The sequence below is a fragment of the Chiloscyllium punctatum genome, chromosome 15 (genome assembly GCF_047496795.1).
Source record: "Chiloscyllium punctatum isolate Juve2018m chromosome 15, sChiPun1.3, whole genome shotgun sequence".
NCBI lineage: Eukaryota > Metazoa > Chordata > Chondrichthyes > Orectolobiformes > Hemiscylliidae > Chiloscyllium > Chiloscyllium punctatum.
Window position 1 is genome coordinate 68,320,621 of NC_092753.1, and position 9,052 is coordinate 68,329,672.

The 9,052-nt window shown below is 41.7% G+C and overlaps 1 pseudogene; it reads right to left on the bottom strand.

Annotated features, from left to right (window-relative positions):
• The window catches only part of LOC140485854 (NXPE family member 3-like), a 50,189-nt pseudogene extending 41,671 nt beyond the window's left edge, over window positions 1-8,518 (bottom strand).
• Window positions 8,519-9,052: the final 534 nt, after the last annotated feature.

Below are 9,052 nucleotides of genomic sequence, written 5' to 3' on the forward strand. Positions count from 1 at the left end.
CCATTGGTGAAGCGGTTGAAGATGGACCTAGGACACTACACTGAGGAACTCCTGCAGAAATGTTCTGGAGCTGAGATGACTGACCTCGACCAACCGGGTCATCTTCCTATGTTACAGGTATGACTCCAACCAGTGCAGAATTTTCCCCTGATACCCATTGATTTTTAGTTTTTCTGGGGCTCCTTGATGCCACACTCAGTCAAATGCAGCCTTGATGTTAAGGGCTGTCACTTTTACCTCATCTGAGATTCAGCCCTTTTGTCCATGTTTGAACCAAGGCTGTAATGAGGAGCTGAGTGGTCCTGACAAAACCCAAACTGGGCGTCACTGAGCAGGTTATTGCTAAGTCGGTGCTGCATGATAGCACTGTTGATGATACCTTCCATCACTTTACTGATGATCTGGAGCAGATTGATGAGGTCGTATTTGGCTGGGTTGTATTTTATCGATATTATTTAAAATGTCCTCCCTCACAGATTCAAGACAAATTAGCAACTATTATCTGCCACTCAATGTCTAACAATCATCTCCAACAGGAATTGAATTGTACCCAGAGTTTTCAATGTTCATATTTTTAAATTGACACTTCAGAAATGACAGGTGCGATTTGATAAAACAAATGCATTGCTTCCAGATTTCAGCATGGAATCACACTAAAAGGGGGATATAACACAGAGGTGCTCAATTTCAACACATTGCCCCTTGAGGTTCACTGTCACAAGAACCTGGTAAATGTATCTGGTTCTGGTTCATGGCTCAAACACAGAACAACTTTAAAAAGCATGCTCATACTATCCTGATGTGTCGATGACTGTCATACATGTATATAGCAGCAACCATTATAAACATCCGATAAATTCTCTCAGTACAATATTAGATCTAGTTTTTATGTTATGCCAGCTATTACAAGTGTTGCCATCATTAGGGGTCCATGCTCTTCAAGAGACACAAACCCGTATTACGGTTGCAGATCAATATACTTGTGCCTTAATCCCAGCTCAGGAGGTGAATAAACGAAAGGAGTGCAATCAGTAACATACCTTTGGAAGAAATGTCTCTCTTCTTCTATTAAAAGCTTCTGCTGATAACCTCCCATTGCGTGGTTGATACGAGCAGAGCAGGGAAGCTTCTTCGGTTTGTAACAGAACCAGGGCTCCCCAGTCCTGACATCGGTAAGGTTACAGAGTGGTTGAGATTGAGACAAACAAAGATTACACACAGTGGTCTCAGAGACAGCTCCTAATCTGAAGGTACTTTTAAAATATACTCTCTCTGGCTGTTCCTCGCGTAGCCTTTTAAGTGCTTGGATCCCTTCACTGGGATGAACCAGTAAAACAGAAACTTGGACTTTTCCCGGCCAAGATAAAGTAAAATTGATATAATAAATCCCATTTTGGTTGTCTATAACAGTTCCTGCTGAACCAGCTTTTAAAGCTGGGGTGTGGATCCGAGCTTGGAGATAGTCACCCCCATATCGCTTTGGGTGACCGTCAAAATCACTCATCTGCAGCATCACTTGTAACTGATCTCCCACATAGAAAGTCTTTACAGAATTTAAAATTACAAAGTGAACACGTGATGGGTTGCTGCTTTTCTGAAAGGGCACAGCAGATTTCGGGGGTGTAGGCCATTCGATCATTTTCATAAGGAACGTTCCCTCTGACCTTTCTTCAGGGGTGAAGCTATGATTCTGGTAGCCACATTGCAATAGCCTGTCTGTCCAAAGAGATGTTTCCTTCTCCTTTAGTTGTACAGTTGTAGAATAGAACTTTGGAGATGGGTAACTCTTCCAAGTTGCCTCTGTTCCCAAGATTGATTCATTATGAGTCTGTGGAAAGTTACAATGTTTTAAAACAACAAATTATGGAGGTTTACTTAAGATTTACTCTCCAAAATACTCCCACCTCTGGCCAAGAAAGAAGAAGAACTGAAAGAGCGTCGCTCCGAAAGTTAGTGTGCTTCCAATTAAACCTGTTGGACTATATCCTGGCGTTGTGTCATTTTTAACTGCTTCAGGAAAGCACAGGCACATGAAGATGATCTTAGTGAGGGTCCAGCTTTGGAAATGTTAGTGTTCACAGTGAAAAGGAGAAGACCGGAATCAGAGAATATGAAATTGTCAAGTGTCAGAGGAAATTAACTTAAAATGAACAGGTTTGTTTCATTGAAGAAAGGCTGAAAAAAGAGAGAAAGATTCAGTCAAGAGTAAAGGAGACTAAAGCAGTAGAATTGGAACAATGGATCATTCTGCTCATGCCGTGGGCCACAAAATTGAGGAATGATAAAGATAATAAAGTGGTGCTGGGAACCAGAGCTCCCTTGCACAACACCTCCCAATCTCATAAACTCTGTGATAATGGCCTCTTGGGAATGTAATACAGGATTAACGTGTTCAACAATTCCTCATAAGACAATCCATCTATCCTTAGTACTTAGTCTTGTAAACCTTCCCTGAACTGCTTTCAAAGAATTTACGTCTTTGTGTAATAAGGAGACTGATGCTCTACATAGCTCACCATATGGGGTCTCATCAATTCCCTGTATAGCTGAAGCAAGACCTTCCAGATTTCATATTCAATTTCCTAGTCATAAACAATAATATCCTGTTAGCTTTCCTCATCACTTGCAGTGTCTGCATACTAATCTTTTGAGTATCATGCATTAGGACATCCAGATCCCTGTGCATTTCTAAGCTCTGTAATCTGTGTATGGAATGAGCTGCCAGAGGAAGTGCTGGAGGCTGGTTCAATTATAACCTTTAAAAGGCATTTGGATGGGTATATGAATAGGAAGGGTTAACAGGGACGTAAGGCAAGTGGGAGTAGATTGGGTTAGAATATCTGGTTGGCATGAATGATTCGAACCAAAGGGTCTGTTTCTGTGCTTTGTAGGCATTTCGATAAATTATCCAGTCCCCTTGATTTAGGATGGAATTTGAAGCAAATCACCAAATGAAGGCATCATATCTTTGCATTCTGGGAGCTTCAAGCTAATACAGAATGCTTTCCCCAATGAAGCTAAACTCTGCAGAGTAGGAACGCTCTAAGCTTAATATTGGGCTTGTGCAATCATTGGGTGACAGTGAAAGAGATATAATATTAGCCACAGAATATAGGAGTTAAGAAATTAAAATAATCTGTCAGTCCCTCCATTCTGATTGCTAACCAACAAGCTTTGCTGGAAGTTTGTACATTGGCTGTGAACCTGCTTAATCTTAACAAGTGTAATGAAGGTGTAGGTGTGTATTGTACTTTTAAGACAGAGAGGAATCTGGCAAGGACTTAGAGAAGCACCTAGTGAACTGAAAGATTTAAAAATGTAACATTTGGTTGACACAAACAGCTGGTGTTGTGTTGCCATGCAACAAAATCAAATTCGACCAATCAGTTTAAATTACGCCCCAGATACCAAAATCCAATTGAATTTGAATTTTACTATTTGGGATGACATCAAATCAATGAAATGATCCAATGTTTTGGGATATAAAATTGGACATTTTGAACAGTTAGGAGGAGAACAGCAATGAGTGCCAACAAACTGACTACCAGCAGAATAGTTCTGTGAAAGGTACCTGTCCATAAGAAATCTGTGCAGCAGAACACCAACGTCAACCAAGAGGAATCTACAGAGAAGGTTCTACATCCGAATACAATATCTGGGTTTGAAATTGACTTTGCCTTAGTTAGCAAAGTCAAGTTAACAGGATGAAGATTAAAAGGCAAGGTAGAGATATATACAAATATGTCCAAACTCTGCCACATTTTGATAGGAAAGGTATCAAAACATTCTTTATTTCATTCGAAAAAAGAAGGCTTGGCAGATGGGGTGGTCCGAGGATTTATGGGTATTGCTAGTTCAGAGTAAACTGGTAGGCAGAGCTAGTCAGGTATTTGCCAAGCTGTCAGATGAGTGGTCAAGGGATTATTAAGAGGTCAAACTGGCTATTTTAAGTGCTTATGAGTTGGCACCAGAAGCGTATAGACACTGGTTCCAAAACATAAAGAACGAACCAGATCAGACTTACGTTGAGTTCGAAAAAATGCTGCACATTAATTGGCATGTATGACACATACGGCAAAAGTTAACCACATCCTGGTGCCTTCCAGACTAATACAAATGTTTTTGGTACCTGAGCCTGAGTTTTTCGTGCCCCTAGGTGATCTCCTACAGGCAGTTCATGTGCTACCCATAACACCTCCTGTCTGTAATCTACTGGCAACACAATTTGGTGCATTTCAGTCCATTTCTCCTCTGCTGTGGTTTTTGTTTCTGTCTTAAGATTCTATCTTTCAGATAATACCCCGCAGGAATATTCTCTGCCTCCTTTTCAGAGTACGCAGACACAGATTTATCTTTCATTGTCTTGTCTTACTGTTGCAAGTCCCTTAACCTTTCAGAACTAAACTCTTCTGTCTGATCTTCTGCCTGTTCAGGTTTTTCCTGCACATTACAAAAAATGCTGTTACAAAATCAGACTCATATCCAATACCCAGATTGGAGGTGTGTATCGAGAAAGTTGGACAAGCCAGTTACATCACCAAGTTGGACTTACTATGTGGTTACTGGCAGAAACCTTTATCAGAGATGCCAAAATAAATTTCTGCATTTGTAACCCCAAATGGACTATTTTAATTGTAACGAAGAATGCAGCCACCATATTCCAAAGACTCATGAACAGAGTTGTGGCTGGGTTAACAAACTGTGCAGTCTATTTGCATGAGGTAGTGATCTTCAGTAATTCCTGGAAAGATCACATGGTACAGTTGGCAGAGGTCTTTGCAACACTACGAGAAGTAAAACTGGTAACAAACTTAAACAAAACTGAATTTGCAAAAGCAGAGGTGATATTCTTGGGACATAACATCGATCATGGAAGGTTAACCCCACGGAATGCAAAGACGAAGGCCATCGAGAAATTTCCATGACAAACCTTGAAAAAAGAGGTGCTTCAATTCTTGGGACTAAGCACATTCTATCAGAAGTTTGTTCCAAATCTCAGAATGTAGTGGCACTGTTAACCGATTTGCTGAAGAAGAACGCAAAGTTTCAGTGGACAGAACTATGCCAGGAGGCATTTGACATTTAAAAGCAATATGAACCACCCAACCAGTTTCAGCTACATCAAACTTTTCGATACCCTTCAAAGTTACCATCGATGCTAGTGACATAGGGGTTGGAACTGTACTGCTACAGGAAGATAATGCTGGGATTGAACTGATAGTTGGTTACTTTTCAAAGAAACTCAACATCCATCAGAGGAAATACTTCATGATCGAAAAAGAACTATTGAGTTTGATACTGGCCTTTCAAACTTTTAATATGTACGTCACGAACAACGTGTCAGAGACGATTGTGTCCACAGATCACAATCCTCTTACATTCTTGGATGCTTTAATGGCAAGTATATGAGACTATTTCATTGGAGTCTTATGTTACAGACGTTTAATTTACAAATCGTCCATGTTGCAGGTCGTAAGAAAGTAATTGCAGGTGCGTTATCACGGATTCAACTGATAAAATACAGATGAGATCTGTATCTATTCAATGTAGTATATATCTGGAAAGAAGTTAATATGAACTTAGATGACAGTTATACGTATGTTGTGGTAATGTGGTTAAAGAATTGAAAAAAAAATGCAGTCATCTTTTCATTAGGGACGGCACAGTGGCTCAGTGGTTAGCACTGCTGCCTCATAGCACCAGGGTCCCAGGTTTGATTTCAGCCTCGGATGAGTGTCTGTGTGGAGTTTGTACATTCTCCCTGTGTCTGCATGGTTTCCTCTGGATGCTCTGGTTTCCTCCCACAGTCCAAAGATGTGCAGATCAGTTGAATTGGCCATGCTAAATTGCCCCATAGTGTTAGGTCAATTAGTCAGATTGAAATGGGTCTGGGTGGGTTACGCTTCGGAGGGTCGGTGTGGACTGGTTGGGCCGAAGGGCCTGTTTCCACACTGTAGGGAATCTAATCATTATGGTTCATTTTTTCTCAAGGGGGAGGTGTTATAAATGTGTAGGTTTGTACTGTACCTTTAAGAGAGAGAGGAAGCTGGCAAGGATTTAGTGTGCTAAAAGATTTAAAAACATAACATTTGTTTGACACAAATAGTTGGTGTTCTGTTGCCATGAAACAAAAAACTAATTCAAGTTCACCTCCCTCCCCTTCCTGGACCTCTCCACCTGCATTAATGACGACCGACTTGACACTAACATTTTTTACAAACCCACCGACTCCCACAGCTACCTGGATTACACCTCTTCCCACCCTACCGCTTGCAAAAATGCCATCCCATATTCCCAATTCCTCCGCCTCCACCGGATCTGCTCCCAGGAGGACCAGTTCCACCACAGGACACACCAGATGGCCTCCTTCTTTAGAGACCACAATTTCCCTTCCCACGTGGTTAAAGATGCCCTCCAACGCATCTCGTCTACATCCCGCACCTCCGCCCTCAGATCCACACCTCCAACCATAACAAGGACAGAACGCCCCTGGTGCTCACCTTCCACCCTACCAACCTTCGCATAAACCAAATCATCCACCGACATTTCCGCCACCTCCAAACAGACCCCACTACCAGGGATATATTTCACTCCCCACCCCTTTCCGCCTTCCGCAAAGACCGTTCCCTCCGCGACTACCTGGTCAGGTCCACGCCCCCAAACAACCCACCCTCCAATCCTGGCACTTTCCCCGACCACTGCAGGAACTGTAAGACCTGTGCCCACACCTCCTCCCTCACCTCTATCCAAGGCCCAAAAGGAGCCTTCCACATCCATCAAAGTTTTACTTGCACATCCACTAATATCATTTATTGTATCCGTTGCTCCCGATGTGGTCTCCTCTACATTGGGGGGACTGCGCGCCTCCTAGCAGAGCACTTTAGGGAACATCACCGTGACACCCGCACCAATCAACCACACCGCCCCGTGGCCCAACATTTCAAATTCCCCTCCCACTGTGCCGAGGACATGGAGGTCCTGGGCCTCCTTCATCGCCGCTCCCTCACCACCAGACATCTGGAGGAAGAACGCCTCATCTTCCGCCTCGGAACACTTCAACCCCAGCGCATCAATGTGGACTTCAACAGTTTCCACATTTCCCCTTCCCCCACCTCACCCTAGTTCTAAACTTCCAGCTCAGTAACTGTCCCCATGACTTGTCCGGACTTGTCCTACCTGCCTATCTTCTTTTCCACCTATCCACTCCACCCTCTCCTCCTTGACCTATCACCTTCATCCCCTCCCCCACTCACCCATTGTACTCTATGCTACTTTCTCCACACCCCCACCCTCCTCTAGCTTATCTCTCTACGCTTCAGGCTCACTGCCTTTATTTCTGATGAAGGGCTTTTGCCCAAATGTCAATTTCGAAGCTACTTGGATGCTGCCTGAACTGCTGTGCTCTTCTAGCACCACTAATCCAGAATCTAATTCAAGTTCAGCCAATCCATTTAAATTATGCCCCAGATACAAAAATCCAAACAAATTTGAATTTTACTGTTTGGGATGCCATCAAACCAATGAAATGACCTGATGTTTTGGGGATAAAATTGGACATTTTGAACAGTTAGGAGGAGAACAGCAACGAATACAAACAGACTGCTAACTGAATAGCTCCCTGAAAGAAGAGAGCTATTCATTCTCTCTGTCAATAAGAAATCTGTGCAGCAGAACACCAAAGTCAACTGAGAGGAATCTATAGAAAAGGTTCAACATCTGAAGATTACACCTGGGTTTGAAATTGATTTTGCTGTAAATTTAAGGGGGAATTTATTGGACGAGTATTGTGGTGTGGTAGGTAAAAGATAGGTTTAAGAGAAAGGAGTTGTCAATGGCTGTTGGTTTTCTGTTCTCTGTTGGACTTAAAGAATAAAACTGTTCATTTTTACTTTAAATCGTGAGCTCTGGGACAGTTTGTTGCCTCTCAAAATTGACCAGATTACGGTGAGAGGTAAACTCCTCTGTGTGTCAGGTTTAAATTAGCAGAGGGGTTTACACCATGTCGTAACACAAGAGTAATCCTTCCTTGCACAGCTTGTCAATATTTACTGTTGAGAAACAAACATAAATAATAGCTATTTGAGCAACATTTTAGATACAGCAGCTGCCAATGAAATTAGACCACTGTACTGCATGTTCCTTCAGGAGAAGAGGAAATCAAAGAAAATGTGAGTGAAAGTTGGACAGAAAGGGAAATTTTAGAAGCTACAAAAAATCCCAAACCTTATGCAATTTTCTATTTGCAACATGCAATTAGCAAAAACAAACATCATATTTTTAGACTTTGTAATTTCAAGCCTTGCTTAAATTTCAGCTTATTATGAGCATCTTCTTTATCATACTACACACCATTATAAGAATAAGGTTCAGAATTATCCACAATGATGCTGTCAGTGCCAACAATCCAAAAAGGAAATGGAATGTGGAGTAGGTCTGGGATGAGTCTTTAGTTACTCGTTTATCCATACTTGGAGCTGATCGTTCACTGGTATTACCAATCAATCCGATTCTGTCTGTTTGTTAAATCTACAACAATGACAAAAGAAAGAAAATTACTCAAAGAAACTGGAGAATATTCTTGCCATCGAAGTTCATACCTAAGGTTTCAGTTTGTTTGTAAAGATACATTAACAAAGGAACAATTCTGCTAACGGCAAATAGCAGAATTACAACAAAACAGAGAAGGACAAGAGAGAAATGAACAGAAGTAAATGCCAACTATATCAGTTACCAAGCATATGTTGCAGATGTTAGCTCATTGCTTTTATCCCACTGACATGCCAATTCAATGTTTCGCTATTTACTAAGAGTTATGAGAGCAGGAGAAGGGGAGAGAAGACTCAAAACCAAACTATGGTGGATGCTGGAATCCTGAAAGAAACATGGAAACTGGTGGGGAAAACCTAGACGTCTGGCAGCATCTGGGCAGAGAGACACAGAGTTACTGTTTCAACTCTGATATGATTCTTCTACAGAAGTCTCAATCATACATGGGTCATCTTGAAACTTGATCATTTCCTCAACTTGTTTATTTAACCGAGTATAGAAGCAT